The 23,401-nt window shown below is 47.1% G+C and overlaps 1 protein-coding gene across 6 annotated transcripts in view; it reads left to right on the top strand.

Moving 5' to 3' along the window:
• Window positions 1–23,401, top strand: part of GTF2IRD1 (GTF2I repeat domain containing 1) — a 167,320-nt gene that overhangs the window by 34,505 nt on the left and 109,414 nt on the right. Inside the window, exon 2 of one of the 6 annotated variants that reach the window (XM_025208083.1) lies at window positions 15,884–15,994. The exons of the other annotated variants lie outside the window; for them this stretch is intronic. The gene's annotated coding sequence lies outside the window, so the exon portion shown is untranslated. The remainder of the gene's footprint in view (window positions 1–15,883; window positions 15,995–23,401) is intronic. 6 annotated transcript variants of the gene reach the window in all.

Raw genomic sequence — 23,401 nt, 5'->3', positions numbered from 1 at the left:
CTGACCAGTTTTGTGGCCTCCTTGGAGATCTGTTGGACAGCAGTCAGGTACCTCATTAGGAGCTGTAGCAGGGTGAAAGATGGAGGCTGGTGTCTGCTTACGGTTATGTGGAGCTATGGATTTAGACCAGCTGCACTGTGCTCATGTGGATATTTCAAGCCCCCGGTCATCACCCTCTGTTTCATCAGGTGGCCTGCAAGAGAAGGTGAGTCCTGCCACCCTGTCTATATGACATGCTGCAGACCACTGGTTGAAATGGTCACAGATGTTTCTGGCTACCGACGACGGTATCTTTACCTGATCATCTCCCTCCAGAAAGTCCTTTATAGTCAGTGAAATGGCTGTAGGGTGATGGTGCTTGTATTTTTGGCTGCCTATGAACGCAGTCCCCTATTGCCAAGTGAATGTTGCTGGTGGTCCCTCGGGAGGCATTGGCCTGGGTCAGCCTCTGCTGTGTAGTAGATCCAGGGCTTTTTTGCTTCTCTTCTGAGCTGGTCTGTAGATAGCCATTGGTGCTGTGGTTGCACTCTGTGTTTCAGCACATCTGGTGTCAGCCCTTTGGGGTCGTGGCTCAGACTGATCCCACATGTGCATAGCTGGCACATAGCACTGGTACTGATCAACTTGTAAATGTTGCCAACCCCAAGGAAACATCTGTTCAATACACTTCATAGCAGGGCTTGTAGCTGCTCATATTTGCTGCCAAAAGAACTGCAGTGTGAGAGCTGCCATCTTCCCAAGTATTCCCACCAACACCATGGTCAGCAGATATGAAGGTAGTGACCTCTTTCCCAGAGCTTTTGCCACTGCATCTTTTCCAGAACTGAGCCAGTTTTAGAAAGAGCTGTCGTGATTTGGGCATTTGCCTGCTGGGAGTCAGCCTCTGAAAGAGAAGCAATCTCATCACCACTATCACCACAACCTGTACCTTGAATGGTTGATTGTGCCCCAGGGAGTTGTTCCTCTCCAGAGGAATCATTTGCATCGGGTGGTGTGGATTCTTCTGCTTTCTTTCCAGTCCCTTATTACAGATTTTGGAGCAGGGGACCAAGCTCTATGGGATGACAACATAGCAGTTGTGAGGGTCAGAGCGAGACGCAGTACCTGGTCATCCAAGCTGCTTTTTGTCAAACCTTGTGATTTGTGGTCACCTGTATCGCAGCTTCATTTTTGATCCCAAAAGCTGAGCTGGGCTGCTTGGACTGGACCACATGTGATATCTGTGAACTTATCCCAAACCATCCTAGTTTCATAGTTGGTAGGGTCGGAAGGGACCTGAGCAGATCATCAAGTCCAAACCCCTGTCCTGGGCAGGAAAGAGTACTGGGGTCAAATGACCCTGGCAAGGTGTTCATCCAGCCTCCTTTTAAAGACCCCCAGGGTAGGAGCCAGCACCACTTCTCTTGGAAGAGCGCTTGGGGCACCTCTGATGTACAGCACAGTGTGGTGATCACAGAAACAAAATGTTTTTGGGTGGACCTGAACTGAAATGAGTCAAAACTGAAACACCAAATACCCACCGTTTTGATGGGAATTGCCAGCCACTGCCAGATTTTTTTGCTGCAAACTTTAAGGGGAAAAAAATGTTGTCAAATTTGACACGTTCCTGTGAAACATTTTGATTTTGATTGAAAAAAGCTTTTTGCAAAGGAAAGCTGTTCTTTTTGAAATCTGTTTTCCCCAGCCCTAGTTGCAACTTGGTCTGTAATGCAGCCTACACTATAACAGTGTGGCTTGAACTGGCCTGGCCCAGAATTCCCAGTCCTGAGAGTTACTGGCAGCTCTGTTTAATTAAACGCCGTCGTGACCTTGTGTTGTACTAAGGGGTTGGTTGGTCTCAGCCTTAGCTGCTCCCCTTGCAGACTGTATCTGTTCAGAGCAGAGAGCAGCAGGCTGGGAATACAGTGCAGCATTTGACTCTTCTGCATGCAGCTGCATGGGCAAATTAGAGCGGGGGGGGGGGGCTGCAGGTCTGAGTGAGTGCCCTACCCTGGGAGGGGAAAGAGGCAGGTGCAAAGAAGATACTGGTACCTGCAGGCTAGCTGTAGGGATGTCTGCAGCATAAGCCAAAAGGTGGGATTGCTGCTCCTGTGGTCTTACCCAAGCTAGCTTTAATAGTCAGCTCGCGTGCTGTGAGAGGCATAGCCACAGCAGCATGGAGCTCAGTGCCAGCTGCTCAGGTGCTGTGAGGGTTTCACGAGATGCACTGAACCGTATGCTGCTCACAAGCGATACTGCTGTTTATTCAAGAGCTAGCCCACGTATGTCCAAATGAACTGCAGCCACGCCATCATGGAGCAAACCCTGACTGGTAAATCCAGAGCGATTCATTCTGGCAGCCAGCCGCCGCCTCCTGCTATTGTAAAAGCCCTTCTCTGTTCTTTCGAAGGATGTCACGGCATTAGCAGTGTTTCTCCCTCAACCCCAGAAGGCCTAAAACCTTAGAGCACAGGGTTGAGAGAGACAGTTCCTGGGCTGTGTTTCCATCCCCGGCACAGAGTCATAAATGAGCAAATTACTTAATTACCTTGGACCTCAGTTTCTCTGCCTGTAAAACGAGGGTGTTAATACTGCACCCACCAGGTGTGGGTGTTGGGAGGCAGAATCTGCCAGGGTCTGTAAGGAGCCTGTGAGATCCCTGGCTAGAAGGCACCATGCTATGGGAGAGCCAAGCAGCAGAATTATTTCATTATTTTGTTAGGAACTGGTGAAATCCCATTACTGGTCAATGGCACGCTGTGTTGGGCAGCGTCGGGGGCAGTGCTGGTTGAAACCTCTGTTAGCTGTGTAACAGTGTTTTCCTCTCCTCTGCCAGTCCCTATAGCTACACTATTTTGATTTCCCAATAACAGAGAGATCTGATACAGCCTCTCCATTTGTAACCCTAGCCACACTGCAGCCTGCAAAACACGTTCCCCTTTTCCTCTGCTAATAGCCTCTGATTGAGTTCTGGATGCAGGTTGTCAAACAGCTACTTGTAAATTTTTCTATAGATTCTACCTAGAAAACTATTTTAAACTTTTGAGCTTGTGTCCAGTTCAGCTGTTTCAGGGGCAATAGAGAAAGGGACTAAGCCAAGCTCTTGGAAACCAACCCATATTGATAGATTGCATCAGACACAATGGCGTTTTTGCTTATCAGGCTTGCTTTTTTTAATGAGCTAGTATCACGGACTCAACAATCCTTTGTATGTTTTTTTGGGGGGTGGGGGGGCGGGGGATGTATCAATTTTCCTTTCATCTTGGCGCACACGTTTTCTCTAACCGCGACTCCGAGTTCTTGATGCCTCCGGATGAGATTCTTAGTTATGTGAAGAATGAGTAATTATTTACCTGTAGGCCTCTTGAACACAAGGGACATTGATTTCCCCTCTAATTTAAAAAATTGTGTGTGTGTGTGCGCGTAAAATAAAAAATCTAGTTAGGATCTGCCTAACTGCAGAGAAAACAACAGGCTTTTTATGTTGGCTCTTCTAGTACTAAAAAAGCAGGCTAGAATAAAGATTTACAGTGTTTGGGAGATTAAAGGCCCTTGTTACATTGTTCAAATACCACGAGATTAGTTTCCAAGGAGACAGATACCAGTTGCCATAGGCACCAGGGGGCCAGGAATTAGGATTGCGATTTTTTATCCTGATCACGCAAACAGTAGCTGAACACTGTTAAAACTCTGGCTTTAAATAACATGAGTGTTAGCTTACATACCAAGAAACCAGACTCTGGAAACTGTATCTCTCTCTGTGTCTCTCTCGCTCGCTTTTCCCGAGTTCTTTTTGAGAAGTCTTGGCTGGAGCTGCGCCTTACAAATGTAGTGAATCAACATTTAAAAATAATAACGCCCCCCTGATCCCTTGGCAGGGCCATTGTTAGCTTTGCTCAGTTGGTTGATTTCCCTTCCAACCCCCGTTTCCAGGAGTTGCTGGAGGAGGTTCACCTTGCTTTCTCTTTGAGGTTTCCTTTCCCCCCCCCCTCCCACTTGCCTGGGTAAATTAAGAAATACAGCTCCATTTCAGAGCGAAAACGCTCCTGCTCTCCTTGACCAGCTTGCCCTTGCTAGGCCAAGATGAGGTTACAGAAATAGCTGAGGGGTCACCCCCAGGGCGGTTTTATTGTGCTCATCAATGTGCTGGCAAATCATTTTTAGTCTCAAAACTGCGCCCCGTCTCTCAGCCATTCACCAGTGTCAGGATCCAGCCCAGCTGGGCACAGATCTTTTTATTTCTGGAGATACCCAAAGAGGAGACAGGATTCATTTAGGTGAGGTTAACGCAGGGGCAAGCAATTATTTCGGGCGGAGGGCCGCTTACTGAGTTTTGGCAAGCTATCCAGGGCCACATGACAGGCAGCCAGGGGCAGATAAATATTAATTTTGTCAATTTTTTAGGGGTCCCACGGGCCGGATAGAATGGCCTGGCAGGCCGCATTTTGCCTACCCCTGGGTTAACATCTCTGATGCATTTTAATGTAAGACTTATTCCAAAGGGGGGAATAAACTAGTCTAGGAATCCTCAACTTTTTCCATAACTGAGCTATCTCCCATTCAGAAACCAAGGAAGGGTGAGGTGGAAATTCACCCCACTTGAAGAAGCATCTTGAAACACTAGGGCCTAGTCCTAGAAGATGTTGGATGCCCTTTTCATCCCTGATTTGAGTGGGAGTTGAAGGCATTCCTCAGCTGAGGCAGTTTTCAACACCAGGAGCCCTTGTCTTTAATTACAACCACATTTTATATAATGAGATGGGGGAGGGGAAGGAAGAAAGATTGGGATGTAATCTTATCAGTGTGTTGTTGTTGCTGTTTCAAAGTGCAGTAGCAGTGTCTTGGTTATATATCTTATATTCCAAACAATACAGTAAGGGAAGATTTTTTTTCTTTTCTTTTTTGTGCTAATAACATAGAAGCAGACTTCCCTGTAGCTCAAAGCACAGTGGATCTGTTTCACTTAGACCAACATAAATCCCTGTATTTTAGCTGAAACCAATAGGTTACTCAGAGATTATGCAGAGGTAACATTCAGCTCTGTATTTTTCCAAAAAGTCATCATTTTGAGGAACATAGTGTTAACAGAATCCTAGCTTTGATTACCATATGTTGAGCCTATCTGTCTAATTGCACCTACACAAAACCAGGAACACCTGCTATTGTGAGTGGTTCCCTGCTTTTTGAAGGTGGCTTTTTATGGTGAGAATTATATCATCTTCTTGGGCTACCCAGCAATAAATATTCCTGATTAGCGATCAAAACGATGCAGAGAAAGGCAGCGCCATGCTGGGAGATGGGATTAGTCACTTAACACAGCTACTAATTTTAGTCTTCTGGACCGTCTGGTTCTGAGAAGTGCAATTTGAGTCCTTGCATCGCTTGATGCTGCCAGAACTATTTATTTTATTTCTCCCGTGGCATGGCAGACTAACTCTGGCCTTCAATGTTGCTGGCACTCCTTGTTTCTAGGAACTGGAAGGTGTGGGTTTTTTTTGTTTGTTTCCACCCCTCTGGGAAAGAGGAAAAACTTATCCTCATACATCCCATTAAATGGACATCACAGATGGACTGCCAATTCAGGGAATCTCAACTAGGGTGCCTTGAGATCATTTCAAAGGTACCATGCAATGCTATCATTGTTAGGTGTGCAAACAGGATTCATAAGATTAAACCCTAAGGTTTCAATTCAGAGTACACAGTGTTAACAACATTGTGACCTGTTGCGGTCTTTCTGAGTTCTTTGGAACAGAAGCATTATGCTAGTATTTTTCTATAGTCAAAAGAAGTGAAAACTAAGTTTTTTGGGGGTGGGGTATATAAAAAAGTTCAGAACCACTGGCCCAGTGATTCCCCACCAGCAATCCTACTGGAGGGGGTACAGAAGGTAGGTCTGGGAACGGGGAGCTTCCTTGTTAAAGCACTTGAAGGCCTGTGCTTATGATCTGAAACGTCCAGGTCCCTGAAGAGAGACAAATTTCAGGGGAGTTTTCCTTTGAACTAGAAGGCTCATGTGAATTTATTTCCCAGGTCCTCTGGAAACAGAACCAGGGCTCTCCTTCCAAGTGTCTGCCTTTTTAATTTGGATGAGGCAATGGAGCTCTGGGCTGGGAGACGCGCTGAGGGACCCCCTTGAGCTGTATGCACCTCAAGTGATGGAATTGCACCACTTCCTTCGGTTAGAGCTGGAAATAGGGAAGGAGGCCGAGGGCCAGCACGGGAAGAGAAGGGATCATGAAATAGAAGTTGACTCATGTGAGACAATCCTGTAGCCAGCCAAGGCAGAATAATTTATTGCGAGACGCAGGCCTTTCATGGCGCTGGCAGGCTCTGAATGCTTCGCCCTGTTAAATGCTTTAGGGCTCCAGCTGGTGAGCCAAAGGGGCACATCCCCCCGCCAAGATGAATACCAGCAGGATTTGTGTTTAGTCCAGAACCATTTTCTTTCTTCAGCCCTGTGGCGATCCAGGTCCTAGGGAAAGCATGGATTGCACTTAAAATACAAATCAACAGGTAGGAAACAATTGGACCTTTAGTCCCAAAGTGCCTAATCTTATACACGCCAGAGAGCAGTGTGTGGTGGCTAGAACCCGTTCTGGTACTGGAATTTACCTGTATATAGGATTGTACTTCTGGGTATAAAAGACTTTTCTCTGACTAGCTTTCCTTCCTGCTCTCTAATTGGGTCAAGGGGTCCCTAGCACAGGGGTGTCAAACATATGGCCTGCAGGCCAGATCCACCCTGGGGAGCCATATGATCTGGCTTGTGAGTCTCACCAACTCCACGTGTTGGCTCTAGACCTGTGCACCTCATGCAGTGTTTGAGTTGGACCCAGTGCCATGTATCCTGCACAGCACGGGTGGGCAGCATGGAGCATGTGCTGCCTGCAGTGCTCTACTAGACTGGCTCTGCATGCTGGCTTTGGGGCCTGTCCAGATTGGGCCACACCAGAGCCAGTGAACAGGGTTGGGTCAGCAGGGCGCTGCAAGCAGCATGTTTCCCATGCTGGTTCCTGTGCTGTGTGCAGTGCTCATGGGCAATCCAGCCGCATGCACTGCTTGCAGAACACGTTAGCCCTAGTGTTCACTCTGTATACAGCACGTGGAGCTGGCACGTGGTGTGTGCTACCTGCAGCATGTTGGTTGTACTGCATGTGACAAGGGGGTCCAGGGCATGGGCTACATGTGGCCCATGCCCCAAATCAGCTCCCTGTGCCAGCTGCAGCACTAGGTCTAGCATAGGAGCAGCAAGCACATGCCCTGTGCAGCTGTGCTGGCCCCATGCACCACATGCACAGTGAGCCCCATGGCTGGCGTGTGCTATGTATGGCATGCAAGCTGGACCTGGCAGCATGGGCACTGCACAGGGGGTCAGCCGTGGCCTGCCCTGCAGGCCAGCCCAGGGACCCTTCTCCAGCCCATGGGGCTGGATAAGCTTGACATCCCAGGTCTAGTGCATAGCAAGCAGGACTGGAAATCCCAAGGCACTGTTTCTCTTTCTGGCTCTGACACTGATCTGGTCACACACTTGGGGCAAGACAAGTTTGTTTTCTTTTGTTGTCCTACCTTTTATCTATTGGGTATTTTAAAGGTTTTGGGCTAAGTAATTTCAGTTGAAGCCTCGAGGTTCCATCATAATGCACATAATTATAGTCACTTATTTCCCTCAGAGACTCAGTTAGCTTCCCAGTTCCCTGAGCCAGAGCTTCTGAGACCCGCTGCTTCTGGCTACCAAGGTAAGTCGGTAGGATGGCTTCTTCTCTTTCTTTTAAATAACTGGCCATAAGTTCCTCTTTTTGGACTCTGCCAGGTACCAAGCAATTTTGCAGTCATTTTGGTGCTTAAAAGGTAGCTGACTTGTTCTGATCACTAGGGCTGTGTGAAACATCATCGTTTCATTTTGATGTCCGTTTCACTGTTTCGAAGGGACGGTGTTTCGTTTTGTCATTTTGTTTCATTTCGAAGCACTGTTCTGTTTCGTTCCATCAAAACTGTTTCACTGTTTCGACGTGTTTCGACGTTTTGCCCGTAGGCTATAATGGGGAATCATGAAAATGCCTACAACTCTGTCATTTCTTGCCTGATTCAGATGCAAATTGCATCTGATGACATGAAGCCTGCCAAGTGTCATGGAGATAGGCACAGAGGTTTCTGGGAAACTGCACCTCAAACTCTTCAAAGGAAAACTCATGACACTTGTTGGCAGTGGCAGCCTTATGTCATCCGGTGCATATATCTGGGTGCCCGCACTCCTGGGAGGGCTGTGGGGCTGTGCTGGACTCCTGCTGGGGGTGCAGGCCCCCAGATCTGCACCGGATGGCAGAAGCCTGCTACTGCTGCCTGGGACTGGTGCTGGGTGCGACCCACACCCAGCGCTGGGGAAGACTGATGCTGTCGTTGGCCCCAGGCTTTGTCATCCATCACACAGATCCGGGGGCCCTGGCTCTGCCTGCCTCCTGCCACCGGGCTGCGCTCTGAGCGGCTCTGCAGTCCCACGGAGCTCAGCTGGGAGGTGGGCAGAGCCAGGGCTGCCTTCCGACTGGCTCTACCAGCCCCACAGAGCTCAGCCTGGCAGTGGGCAGAGCTAGGGCTGCGCTCCACCTCCTGCCACCGGGTTGACCTCCATAGGGCTGCAGAGCTACACTCTGAGCACAGCCCTGGCTCTCCCCTGTCTCCCGCCACTGGGCTGCTTTGAAACTCAAAACGTTTCGAAACTTTCAAAACGTTTCAAGTGCTCTCATTTTGTTTCAAAGCTGTTTTGAAGCTTTTTGTTTTGTTTCGAGCTTGAAATGTGTTGAAACAGCTTCGAAATGAAACACTCAGCGAAATTTTGCACAGTCTTACCGATCACCCGTCCTCAGGGTGTGGGTGCTGAGCGCTTGTAAACTAGTCCCTGAGCCTTTGGAAAATCTGGCCCTTAAAACTAAATTACTGATTGTAGTAGAATCCTGGCTATAAAACTCTTGTCTCCTGATTCAGTTACAGCTCTGATAAAAACTACAGTGCGTGCAATTATTGTTTCAAACTCCTTTGCAAATGCGAGCAGATGACTAAGCATTAGTTTATACTCACTTGACATTTTGAAGCTTTTGGTTGAAACCAGAAGACCAGAGCCCAGATTTTTTTCTTAAATAAAGTTTTATGTTCTAGAGCAATGTTTCTCAACCTGTGGATCACGACCCAAAAGTGGGTCGCAAGAATATATGAAAGGGTCATGGACAGACTTTAAAAATAGATCAACAAACTTCTAAAAATCAATCTTCCTTTAAAGGAGAAAAATGTGTGAAACTGGCTTTTCCCTTGCAGGGTGGCAGAGTTCCAGCTTGCAAGGGGCTGCTTGGGGCCCCCCGTGCCTCACATCCCTCCCTACCCCCTGCCCCCCACACTGGGGGGGGGCCCGGGGGTGCGGGGGAGTGGGTCAGGAGTGAGGGGTGCTGGGTTGGGACTGGCCATCGATGTTTACAAATGGGTCCTTGTACAAAAAGGCTGAGAACCAGTGTTTTAGAGTCCAAGAAACCGCCACTAGGGCAGGGGTGAGCAAAATACGGTCTGCAGCTTGGATCCGGCCTGCCAATTGATTTTTATCTGGCTTGCGGGCAGGTGGCAGTACAGGCAGTGGCACTGGGTGGCAGACCCTGGGCAAGCTGTACTCCGGTCCCAGCCTCTGCTGGCGGGTAGTGCCCAGGGTCTGGATGTCATCTCCCAGGCGCTGCAGGGGATGCTGGGCAGAAGCAGTCCTGCCAGCCTGTCCCGTACCTCACAGCACCAGTAGAGGCTGGGGCCTGAGCGTGGCTCACCCAGGGCTTCTACCCACTGTCCCTTGCAGTGCCAGCAAAGGTCAGAGCCAGAGTCTGAGTGTGGCTCATTCAGCCTCTGCCCATAGGGGTGGAGCCTGACTGCAGGCCTCTGCACTTTCCCATCCTGCCTGACCATCAGGGCTCCAGGGACCTGCAGGGTCAAGTCGTGTGTGTGTACGTGTGTGTGCCTGTGCTCCAGGAGCCCTGATGATGGGGCATGGCAGGACAGTGTGGAGGACCATGGCCAGGCTCTATCCCCTGTGGGCAGAGTCTGGGAGCAGCTTCTGCATGGCGTCCCCCGGGCTCCGCCAGCCTGTGCTGCGTGGCCACATAGCACCTCTCCCCTGGTGCTGGCAGCTGCTTGGGCTATCTACCTGAAGTAGCAGGTAACTGTCTGTGGTGCCCTACTGTCTGGGGCGTAAACTATTCAGCTTAACTCGTGTGGTTAGTGGGAGAGTGCTGCTGCTTGGCTACCGTGTTATTTTGGTCTGCTTGTCAGAGTGGGGCTTAGGTGGAGAGCAGGTAGCAATGTGCCTCTTCTGGGACTTTGAAATGCATCTTCTCAGGGCTGTCCACTTGCTAACCCTATCTGCATAGGCGATGCAGGGGGGGCACATGCCCCCCCGAGGCTGGCTGCTGCTTCCTGCACCTGCCCCACCCCCTGCTGCCAACTCAGCTAGCAGCGACTGCAGGTGGTCCCCAGTTGCCGCTCGCCTCCCCACTGCTGGCTGTGGGCAGTCCAGTTGCGGGAGGCACCAGTCAGTCATTCATGCCTGTCTGTTCCTCTTTTTAACCCTGAGCATGGGTGAACTGAGCCTGCTAAGAATCTGAGACTTTAGCACTCAGTGCTCGGGGTTATGTATCTACCTGCCTAGATCCATCTGTGGCGCTTTACTGTCTGAAGGCGTAAACTGTTCAGCTTAACTCGTGTTCTACTTGTACCCAGGTTTAGCTTCCACTTCTACTTGAAACAGAACGAAATGGCTTAGGCAGCGTGCAGGTGGGATCCTAGATGTGGGCAGGATCAAAGCCATAGTGAGACGCAGGCAAACGTGGCTGTGCCTCATAAATCCAATACTTAGATGCTGCTGTAAAGGAAGCATTTATATGCTCAGGATTTGGGCTGTGTCTGCTTTAAAATGAGCGTTCTTCAAAGGAGTTAGCGCTCTGGACATATTTTGTTCTGGGTTCCCTTTGGCCCAGTTGTGTGGCACCTCTGGTCTGTTCACCAGGAGATACCAAGTACAGGTCTCTCAGTTGAGTCCTCTGGCCCTAGCAGTGAGATGGTACCTAAGCATGGACAATACAGTTGCATGGTATGGGAGTGACTGGGCTGCTACTGACTGCTCTGAAACACTTCCACGGCAACAGCTGTTTTCTCTGCATGTTGTTCAGAGTTGTCTTTTCCACATTAAAATGGGCACGTTTTCACTTTATACTTCGCAAATGCTTTGAAATTAGTGAAAACTCAGTTGCTTAAGCGTGGTTTATAGTCAAGTCTCTAGATATCGTGTTGTTGGGCTTCGTCTTCACCAGCAGTTCTCAAACTTTTTGGACTTGAGGCACCCCTCGCTGGACTTGAGACACCCCTTCAGAACTTGTGAACTGAGGGGCACCCAGTTTCAAAAACTAATGTATATATTGCAGTGCTTACACAGGGGCAGGGAAGCAGGGGTGGGAGATCATCCAGCCAGGGTGAGCCTGAGCCTGGCTTATCTGCTTTATTTGTCTGCTTATTTCCTTATGCCTTGCTTATCTCCTCGCACCTTGTGGCATCCTACAAGGGATCTGGCAGCACCCAGGTTGAGAATCATTGGTCTAGACCCAAAAGTTTTGCCACTTGACATGCATTGGTAAAGTTAAATCAAGGCAGCCTCCCACTTGTTGTGGACACAGCTGTAACGGTATAAATGTATTTATACCACAATAGCTATGCTCATATGGAAAAGAAATAAGCTATGCTAATGTATTTTTACGGCTATAGCTATTTCCATAGGGAAAAGGAATAATCTATGGTAGTATATGCTAGTATGGACCAACTGCAGCTGCTTCCTCAGCCTGACCAAGGGTGTTTGTAGCCGAAAGCTTGCAAAAAAGAATTTTTCCAGCTATTTGAGTTGGTCTAATATAAGAGATATTGGATTTACCCAAAGAACCTTGCCTGCCCATGTCCTTAGACCAACACGGCTACAACCTATACCCCTGAATGCTAGTATAAAGTACTTTTTGTTTTGCATTCATGTTAGAGTTTATGCTAATACAACTAGATTGGTAAAAAGTATGCCCCTAACCAAAAGAGTTACATTGCTCAGACCAGGCTTTAAAGAATAAGAGTAACAGAATAATATAATACTATAACCCAGGTTTCTTCAGGATACAGAGAAAGTTAAATCCCTGCTGTGGCAATGTCTTCTGAGTGGAAAGGTTCATGGGGTGCTGGAAATTTGTTGATCTGGAGCAAAGGGGGGTAAGCTGGGATGTTTACAAGAACACCTAGTTTGTTCTTTGCTCGTTTTGTAAGTGGGACTAAATTGTGCTGAGTGAGATTTGAAATGGATTATCTGGGCAAGCAGAGCTCAGACTATAATGCCTGTGGATATTTTCATTTTCTCACTAGCGTGTATGCGAGGCACTTTCCCAGCAGGTGCTTTAGGTTCGTTTGTGCTGTCAGTAAAAATAAAACAAAAAGAAAAGTGCCTGGCTTTGTAAACCTGCTCCACAGAGCATCACCCAGTGAACGGAGTGAGCAGTTTGAGCCCCAGGTTTTGTGACTCGGGATGACCCGCTTGCTCGTTCATTCGTTCAGAGATGAGGCTTCTGAATTAGGCATGCGGGATTATATCTGAGCTGGAACATACCGGGAACATTCAGGGGTCCTTTGCAAAAACACTAGGACCCCATAGCAAATATTTCCTTATCTGACTTGTTCACTAGTTGGCATTTGTGTAACTTGTAATATTTGCCTGTTTCAAAGTCTTTATGGAGTCTTTTTTCCCCTCCTAACAATCGCATTTTAAAATGATTGTTTGCCCCCTGCTGTTCTGCCTCTGGAAAAAATGGAAACGCTCAGCAGAAATCCTTATTGCTTCCCCCTTTGCTGTGCACTGGAGCAATAGTGGCAACCAGGGCCCAGTTATCTGGTTCTCAGACTGTTGTACCGACGGGGCCCCATCGGCCCTCCCTCCAGTAGCAAATTTCTGTGGCTTGCCCAGGCTGTGGTGTTCCAGCACTTGTTAGTGGAGTCCGATTCAGTCGCATCCATCAACTTTGCTGATACCACTGTTTGCTTAAGTGATTAGAGAAACCACAGGTTGAAATTCAAGTCTGGTTTCCAATACTCAGTTGCTTATTGGTCTATTTTATGTGGTTTCCAGGGTTTTTTCCTCAAGGGACAAGAGTTGGTTTGACACTTCGTTATTATTTGCTTGCTAATCGCCATGCGCACTGCCTGTGAAGAATGTACCTCCAAACTCCCAAAGACGCATGCATGACCATACAATGCATCCAGAATTCACGTAACCCTAAGGGCTAAATTCTCATCTCAGGGCTTCTCTACAGTGCAGAGGCAGCTCAGTATATCAAGTGTTTCTTTTCATCGGACTCCTGTCCACAGAAGAAAATCTCTAGCTCCAGTTTAGTGATGCTTTAGACTCAAGCCCATCAGAGGCCATGGGACAAAGCTCAAGTGTTGATGTGAGTGGTTGAGCTTACAGAGCTGTTGGGATGCAGCTCCTCTGTTGTACCAACACAAGCACTCTGCCCCGCTGCTGCAATTGCTTTATGCATCTCAAGTAGTGTGAACAGAGACTCAGGGCCGTGCCACAGACCTGATGACCCCAATGCACCTGGTTGCATGTAACACCTGTCTTTCCAAGGGGTCACAAAACCCTTTGGGCAAAATGACCTAAGTGGCTTAGAAGTCTAAGTCTTTTTTCAAAAATGATTTATCCACTTAGGCCTCCTCTACACGTTGCAGGCATTGTGCAGTTAACCGGTTAATTGTGCACTGGCCAGCTACACGTGAAAAGTAGCTATTGCACAATAAAAAGCTCCAACTAGCTATAAAATCAGACCGCGAGAATGTGGACTAACTTTATAGCAGATTGCTACCCAGCTTTAATTTGCATGTGTAGCAGGGTCTCCCTTGTGGCTGGGGGCCCTGTCAGCTGACACAGTGGGATTTTACCGAGCCCAGGTGAAATCCCTAGGCCTGGGGGATCGTGGTTGCCATGAACACTAGGGCTTGCAGGGCTTGAAACCCCTGGGCTCTGGGTATTGTAGCTGCATGATTCCTAGGGCTTGGAGTGTGTGAAACCCCTGAGGCCAGAAAATTGCTGCAGGGTGATCCATCCACCCACCCCCAAGGGTGCAGCTAATCAGAGGATCACTACAGTGGCAATCTTCCAGCCCTTGGGGTTTCCCGGGTTGGGGAAAATTGACCCTGTGGTGGTCTTCTGGCCTGTTTCCTGCACCCGTGGAGGGAGAGGAGGGGGTATTCCCCCCTGTAGCTGGGAGCTTCATTCTTGCTGGTGCAGGGGGAGCCCGTAATGAGGCTCCCTCTGCACTAGAGACAATGTGCAATGGGATCTTATGCATGATCCCACAATTGCACTTCCTGCCATGCACATGTGGCATGGCAGGAGGCACAATCATATGAATTACGCATTAGATCCCATCTGTGCCCTTTGCCTGACCACGTAGATGGGGCCTTAGGAGCCTAAATTTCCTTAACAGTCAATTGTACCCTTTTCCTGGTAGGATGCTGATCAGTTTATCTCTCACCGGGGTAAGCGAATGGCAGCCATTCTACTTCAGCTCTGCACAGCATGCAACTATTTAGGCCAGGGAATGGAGGTGGATACAAGCTCCATTTGGAACTGTAGAGGGAATTTAGGCAGTGGGCTGCGGGGAGATTGCAATTACAGTGCTGCCAACTCTCATGAAATTATCTCCAGTCTTACAATATTTAGTGGGTTTTATCTTAACAGCCCTGATCCCAGAGGCATGTGATTATGTGCAAGGCTTGCTTTCATTTAAAAAAAAAGGAAAGTTTTTAGCTCTCGTGGTTGCTGAGAGCTTGGAACATTCACCCAAGTGTCCCTCACCCAAAGCTCAGAAAGGCAGAACGCAAAGGATAAGAACCTTAAAATATGTTATTTTTTAAAATGCTGTGATCTTTCTAAATGAGACTGGAAGACGTGACTCATAATTTTTGTGAGAGGCAAGGATTTCATAGGGTGATTTTCTGTATCGGATCAACAGTGTAGTTGTGATAAAGTTAGACAAGCTTTCAATTGCAAGACATTCTTCCTCCGGTCACCTGAGGCTATAGCAAGACCTGAGGAAGAATATCTTGCATTTAAAAGCTTGTCTAACTTTGTCCCAACTGCATAGTTGGACCAATAAAAGATATCACCCTAAGAAATCCTTGCCTCTCGCATAATTTATGGACTATCATGGCTACAACATCACTTTTACACTATCATAAATTTTGAACACTTGACACCAGCAATACTGCGGTTCCCCTGGCTGGACTTTAGGTGGACACTGGAGTGAGCAGAACAGAAAGTGCTAGGGGATCATCAGAAATCAGGATCTCCTTTTTATATCTTTTCTGAAGCACACTGAGGGCTTGGGAGTTTTCATTATCTCTATTACATTGCTAATAAAGGGCTATGAGCAGATAAGCGCAGAGGCAGTACCCGAGCCCTTTCAGCAATCCAACTCCCGAGAGCTTCTGCTATCGCTATCTACTCCGTTCTCTGTGCCGACCTGTGCCTCTACCAGTGCTGGGAGTGGCCGTGCGAGGGGAGGAATTTGCAAGACTTGGCAAAGCTTGGTGACAGAGAGGTTTATTCTGCATGTTTTCGGAAGGTAAGCAACCGAAAATATGATTCTGTGTGGGAGTAAAACTATCAGTGCAGTGGCCAAATACCTGTGTACACACACGCGCACAGGCATGGGTGCACATACAGAGCTTTGGTGTTTTATTTCATATTTTGTCCATGGCATTTGGGTCCCCACCAGGCTCCAACACACACAATCCCAATCTTCTTTATTTGGGGATGAAAGGCATAGTCTTTTTTTTTTTCTTTTTTTCTTTTCAGGCCTCTTCTTCTGACTCCCACATCCTCAGCTGCTCTCAGCATTGCAGCAGGTGTGGGAGGAGCAGGGAGGGCAAAAGACAGAGGACCGAACAGGCTGCCTCTTGTACACAGGTAATGAAGTAGCATCATTAGATAGAAGCTGTAGGACCTGTTGGCCGGAGCTGTCAACAGCATACTCGGGGGCGAGTTGTCTGGCTGAGGTGTAGGGTCAAAGCTTCTGAATAAATACCCTAGTTCATCCAGTTGCCCCACTTGTTTTGGGGCCTACTCCAAGATTTACTGGAAAAAGGTTCCATGGCATCAGTGGATTTTTTAGATTATTCTTACCCAGGGTAGGAGGAATCTGTGCAGGGTTTATGCTGTTATGCTGCTTCAGAGTGTTACTGCCAGCACTCCTTGGTGGAATTGGTCTTGAATGGGATTTACATTATGGCTGACAGTAACCAGCTTCCAGCCACCCCAAAATGTGGTTAAAATGGAGAGGGAAATTGCTAACAAGAAAAGGAATGATCTGTTGAGCACAAAGTGTGTACTGAACCTTCATATAACAGGAACAGCCGCTTGAAAGTGCTGGTACCAACTCCTGTGATTTTACTGAGTCTTGTGTGCATGTTTCTTAAGCCCCAGTCCCTGGATGCAAGTGATTAGGTGAGAGTTTTAATTTTAATTACAAAAAAAAAAATCGAGTATCTCTCTCATGGCTGGGGAGAAAGCTCGAGAACCTGAACCAAGTACACCCGAAAGACTCGAAACCAGGGGCAAATCAAAGGACCACAAAGTTTGTTTCTTTATTTTCACATTCCTAATCTCCTGATCATTGAGGCAATCTCAAAATCTGGGGGCAGAGGGAGACCTTGACTTGTTTTGGGGTTTTTTTTGGACAATACTGCAGATGTTTCTGGGAAAAGTCCAGTTAAATAGAATGCCACCCACTTTGAGAGTTTCTCCTGTTCGTGCAATGGAGAAAATAGGATGTAGCGTTTATAGAAAAAATGATATTTGAAAAATTGGAAAAATTTCCAATAGCTCCCTCAGGGCCTGATTTAGCAAAAATGCGGAGCACCCAAGCCTGTTGTCAGATCTGGCCCTCGCTGCTTGGATATTCTTACTTGGTTCAGCAAACCTTGGAAGGTGCCATGTTTTGGCTGCCTGCCTACCACCGTGTAACAAAAGTTTGGGAGTTGGGACTCTTGGGTTCTGTTCTCAACTCTGCACCTGGCTTGCTGTGTGACCTTGGGTAAGTCACTTTGGTCCTCCTTGCTTCCTGTGTTTCGACTTTGAGTTTTAAGGTCCCTGTCTTCTGCTAGATTTCTGTATAGCCCCTCCTGCAGTGGAGAATTGATTTAATCAGTCTTCTAGGTGCCATCCTAATGTGAATAATAAAGAATAAAATGCTCAAAATCTCTCCTACCTCATCTCTTATTCATCCTCTTGCCTTCCTCCTCATCCAACCAGCTCTTGCCTTCTCTCCCTCCTTTTCGCAAGCCCTATGTTTTGTTTCTGTTCTTGTCGCAGGGGCTTGCGGGCTTGGCCATATCTACTGGGTCATGGGTATCTGTTCTGCTCAAATCACACTTTCTTTCCAAGTTGTGCTGGGTGACGGTGTGGCAAGTTGTTGGGAATGTGCTTTAAGTTTAACACAGGCTTAAATTACTTTCAGAATCTGGATTGTAATTCCCGAGCCATTCAGTAACTGAAGTCTTGTTGTTTCAACAGGACTTAAAACCCACTTTCAATCAAATGAAAAAATGTCTTTAAAAGAATTAAAGAACTATAGAAAAAAGGACCAAAAAAAGTAGAGACTGTAAAGGCCACACGTGTCAAAACAATTTCCATGTCTGCTCTGACTTTCTGACTTTGAGCGTGTTCTGAAAGGTAATTTGATTGATCGCAGCATGATGTGAATTTGTACATGTACATCGATCTAGATTACTACTGAAGACTAAGAAAATTAATTGTATAATTGCTGCGAATGCAGGCTGTTTCGTAGTGGAAGTGTGGTGATGATGTGACAAGGTGGCAACTATGAGTGATGGCTTTTGCATCATCTCCCATACTTTGCAGCAAGGGCCAAAATCTGGCGTTGTGGAAATCAGTGCGAGTTTTGCCACTGGCTTCAGTGATACCAAGTTCAGCCTTTAAAGCTGCCCAACTGCACTTCAAAGTTCAAATGAACCCTTTGCAATCAGATTTCCATTGTTAGTAAAGAATAGACCATTTTTTCTCAGCTTAGTGGAAATTGACTTTTTTCACCTCTGATAAAAATCAAGATCAAGTTGCTGTTTAAAGAACGAGGTAGAATGTGTGAGCTTTCTCTGACTTTGTTTTTTCGCTCACCTGAGAGATTTCTCTGAGCCTTTTGATCTGGGGCCTTCAGAGGTTAGCAAGCTCAAGGGACTAGTTATTTCATATCAAAATATTCCGTAGTAGTCTGGGATCTACTTTGAATTAGCATTAGAGAAGATCCTTCATTCAGCGAAAATTGCCAGGCAAAAGATTTTAAGATGCTGTAGAACTGGGAAATGGATATCCAGTCGGTTTAAAAAAAAATATTAGAAAATTGAAGTTTATGATTTTTTTTAAAAGCGGTGTCAGTTCAGAATAAGATTTCCTATATCTCTTTTCCGTCCAGCATCTTCACCCTCAGTTGTCCACGTGTATTTGGAGGTTGCATGTTTTTGGACTCATAGTAGGAGAGTGACTGCAGGACAGCAGAATGAGTAGGGAGAGGTAAGAGGTAATCATCATGCTCTTAATAGGTTGAAGTGGATTAGGGTTGGTGATCCTGTGGTCATAGTTCTGGTTCTCAAAGAGGTACGTTTCCAGCTGGGCTGCGGCTCCGCGTTTGTATTTGCAGAAGTTGGGTATCAGAGGAGTTAAGTCATTTACCTTTGAATTCCGTGGCTTTCAAATATTTGGTTTTATAAGCCCAGGGTTCTGCTAATTTTGTCATAACTTAATGAATACCTGTTTACCCTAATTGATTCCAGATGTGTTGAGATGGTGACATGGCCTTTCTGAACTTGTAGCTGTCTATTTCTGAGAGAAATGATTGTTTGCTAAAATTATACCTGTGCCGTAAAGATAATGTTGGTTGTTCAGTGAAATGTCAGACTCCATGATATTCAAATAAGCTGTGAGAAGTTATAATTTCCATGAACAAGAGATATTTGAACTGTGGAATTTATGAACTTAGAATGGAATTTGCCCTCAATATTGGATACAAGTGTAAGTGGTAAGTGGTTCACAATAATGCCTATATGGATCTAGTTTTCATTCTCTGTGGCCATAATCATTCACCAACAGACCTTTGAAAGTCACTAGACTTTGTACCAAGTCTGTAATCCTTCCCAGACTTCATAAAATTAGGATGGCAAGGGGGGACTGTGTTGCAGCTTCAAACATTTGTAAGAAAATAATTTTAAAAATGTGCACCTTGTATTCAGAGAAACGCTCCTGCAGAGGGTCTTGTCTAGGATTCAGAAATGCAATATGCTGAAAGCTTCTAGCCGAAGTGGTTGGCTTTCTGGGAAAAATCAAATCAAAACAACAGACTTCTGGGGTTTTCCAAAATAAAATTACAATGTTTTGAATGTCATCTGTTTCCAAAATGCTGTACCCTTGCTAGAGATCACGTGACATATTTTAAAACAGGAGGGAATATTTTTTCCAGGAAGCTGGGGAGTGGGAATGGTCTCAATCAGGCTACGAATGAAAAGCAAAGTAGCATTACTGCTTGAGTTGCAGTAGTGTTAGGAGTCCCGGTTGTGGACAAGGGCTCCATTGTGCTGGGTAGGCAAAATGCGGCCCGGGGGCCAGATGCGGTCAGGGGTGGGCAAAATGTGGCCCGGGGGCCAGATGCGGCCCACCAGGCCATTCTATCCGGCCGATGGGGCCCTTAAAAAATTTAGAAAATTAATATTTATCTGCCCTGGGCTGCTTGTCATGTGGCCCTCGATGGCTTGCCAAAACTCAGTAAGCGGCCCTCTGCCCGAAATAATTGCCCGCCCCTGTGCTAGGTGGTGCCTGCCCCCAGTATTAGCAAGTACAATCATTTCCACTGCTCCAAGAATATGTCTTTTGGCTCTAAGCTACCAGCTTCATAATGGAGGACCCAATTCATCCTAGCTTGATGACCCTTTTTGACCCAGTGAGGCTGGCAGGAGAGAGTCTCTGCAGGGAAGCATGTGCATCATGCCTTCAGGAGCTGCCAGCACAGGGAGCATCCTAACCCCAGAGGAAGAGGAGAGCATGGCTCAGGACAGTAGTTGGAGTAACTCCATGCTCCACAAATTGTGCCAGTATTTTGGCCCATAGAGACAGGGCTGTCTTGAGAGGACTGAGGGCTGCCCTCAGCCTGTGCTGGGAGCTAAACCTGCCTTCCAGCATCTTCCGGAGAAAGAGTACCCTTGGCAACACAGGGATGAGTTTGTCTGGGAGCTTTTTTAAGTGTTGTGATCACATGCTATTTCCTTTGGCATCCGTTCAGTGACAGCAGCTACTGAGTCCAGCTAGAAGACACGGAGAAAAATAGAGAAAGCCTGGATGCAGGACACAATAAAGGAATCCAAACTGGACTAGGGCCCTTTTCCTGCTTTTTTGAGCATAGCTGCTGAGTTATGCAAAAGCCAAAGGAAGTGACCTACTGTGGCTTTGGCCACAGCTAGCTAGACTCTGTAACTTGGCAAAACAAGTCTGGTCCAGGGGTAAGGAAGAAATACCAGCCACTGAGCTCCTAAAACAAAATTCATGTCATTGAGGTGAGGCCCAACACTGTCCTTTAGACTGGCATCAGGTTATTAAACTTCCATTTGCTTCCTAGAAGTCACAGCAAAAAATGTCATGGTTCACAAGAGATCTAGGAAAATATTTTTGGCAGGAGTGTGCAATGTAACCTCTCTGGAAATCCCTGTGCCTGGCTCTTTGTGCTTTCAAACACTAACAGATCATCAGCTGCTACTGAACTGGGAGAGGAGCTGTCGGGAAGGGACGGGTATTTTTAAGAGGTGTATGCGTGCGTGTGCACATACATACACAGTTACTGCTGCTTATCAGGCTCCTTAGAGCAGCTGATCCCAATTTTGATAAACTAAATAAAGCTTCATCTATAGGTGTAAGACACCAGGGATGCTGGAAACTCCTGTTAGCTCATAAACAGAGGCGATTTAAGTATTTGCTTAATGTACCCAGAGGGGTTTTATTGGAGGTTGTGTTGCATAACAGCAGAGACATATCAGCAGCACCAGACCGTGACTAAAGATAGGGATACAGCATTCAACCATTTGCATGGATGGGGACGTTTGTCACTAGCCTCCTTGCTGGAGCTGCTGCTGTTAACGCAGAGGAGGGGACAGTGATAAAAGGAAGTTGGCCCTGCTCTGTAAGTATCCAGGTGTGGGATTTTTGTTTCCTGGGCTATTTTTATGGAGCACCTGCCTCTCTGAAGCAGGGTATGGATTAAGTACACAGGGCTAGATTTTTAGAGATATTCAGGACTACCAACTTCCATTGATTTTGGCCTAGTAATTGTTGGCTTTTGGAGCAAGGACTGTCTTTGTGTTGCATGACAGGGGCCTGATTCCCCACCATGCAACAGTTTCCCTGGGAAGGCTGAACTTCATCCCTGGGAAAGTCAGGCCATTTGTGACTGTGAGCCTGGGTCACACATGAAAGGATGGCAGGGCTAAAGGGCATTTTTACATGTATTCTGGAAAGGGGGGGCGCTTTATTTAGCAAGCCTGAGCATCATGTGCATCAGTGACCCCATGCTGAAAAATGGTGGTGGGGCATTTTGAACTAAAGCTCATTGAACGAGCTTTTATTTCAAAGCGTCCTGCTGCCATTTTTCAGCTGATACACAAGATGCTAGAGTCTCCTGGAGCGTGTTTATTTCCATGCTCCAGCAGACTCGATTAATCGAGTCTGCTCCGATGCGCCAGATTTCCAGTATGTCAGAGCCAGCTCCCTGCACGTGTATAGGAGCCCAAAAAGTCGAAGAGAGCAATGGGGAGCAAAACAGCACCCGGTAAATTAACTAGTTAATCAGTGCATTTAATTGCATTTCAAACACCAAAAGTGCATCATATTCTTCTAGGGGCAGCTGAGCTGGCCAAGCCAGGGGAAAGGAAGCAGGGTTAAATGCCAATGGTGTGCTGGTTATAAATTCCTGCATTGTAAGTGCTGTGTTTCCTTGGAGCCAGCCCGAACTAGTGTAAGAATGGTTTACCCCAGTTTTTCTAAAGCTTAGTTTCTCTTTGATTAGACAAACAACTTCAAGCCGTACGTCTTAATTTGATTTGAATAAGCCTATCGCCTGCCATAAAGTGCTTTTTCTTTCTTTTCTTTTCTTTTTTCTTTTTTGCTTTCCCCCTAAGTCTCCTGCCCCTGATATACGTGACCAAAAATGATTAAAAGCTTTATGGTTGTTTTCTTTTCTTTTCCTCCATTTGTTTTGAAAAGCGGGTTGCATTACATGAGCCATGTTATGATCTCATTTAAATAATTAATCAGGTGAAAAGCATTTGCTTCTGTACATATCTCTGGCAGAGCGAGAGTGACCAAGCAATGGTTAGTAATAGTTAAGCAGCTGGTGTGCAGCTACCACTTCCTATCCGGCTGGCCAATGTTGTCTTATTCTTTGTACATGTTCCCTCTCGTGGGTGCAGACACAGTGAATTTATACCTGTTTAGTTTGCCTTTATACTGACTGGAAAGTGATGCCAGCCCATGATGTGCAGCCCTACAACAGTGCAAGCCATTTTACTCTGGGGTAAATTTACTCCTCAGAAAGTCAGGAGTAATTATGCATTGGTAAGCTGTGTGTCCACAGCTCTACACCAGTGGTTTTTAACTTTTTTTTTTTTCATTTGTGGACCCCTAAAAAATTGTAAATGGAGGTGCAGGCACCACTGAATTATAAGTGTGAGTATTCACACACTTTTGATTGATCATAGTCATGTTTCACAAACCTCTTAGACATAATCTGTAGACTCCCCAGGGGTCTGTGAACCACAGGTTGAAAACCACTCTAGACACCAGCCCCCAGCCAGAAGCCTCTGCAGCTTCTGGCCTGGTGACCCTTTGGCTGTTCCCCGCCTCCCTCCATCCGAGTGGAAAATCAGAGAAGAGCAGACAGTGGGAGTGGGGGAAACTGCTGTGATCAGCCCATGCAGCCGCTGGCCAGAGTGATCTGGAGGCCAAGCGGTCAGTGGGTGGGCAGACTGGTGGAGGGAGTGGCAGAAGGAGTGGTGGCAGGAAGTGGTGGTGGGCAGGGGGAGTGGCAGCAGTAGCAGGAAGGGGGAGGAGCAGGAAGTGGTGGTGGTTGGGAAGCGGTGGCAGCAGTGGTGTGCAGGAGGTAAAACAGGGAAGTGGTGTGGGAGTGGCGGTGGTGGGTGGGAGCACTGAGCCCATGCTGGTGCCCTGGGGCCGGCGGGGACCCAGCGTGGCGTGGCAGGAGCATGGAGCCTGGGCATGGGGTCTGCCTGGCTGCATCGCGTGAGGCTCACATGCAGGCCACCA

Source organism: Alligator sinensis, unplaced genomic scaffold (genome assembly GCF_000455745.1).
Source record: "Alligator sinensis unplaced genomic scaffold, ASM45574v1 scaffold1291_1, whole genome shotgun sequence".
In the NCBI taxonomy this organism is placed as follows: Eukaryota; Metazoa; Chordata; order Crocodylia; family Alligatoridae; genus Alligator; species Alligator sinensis.
The sequence above is the reverse complement of the archived record's forward strand: the minus strand, read 5'-3'. Positions and strand labels throughout refer to the sequence as shown.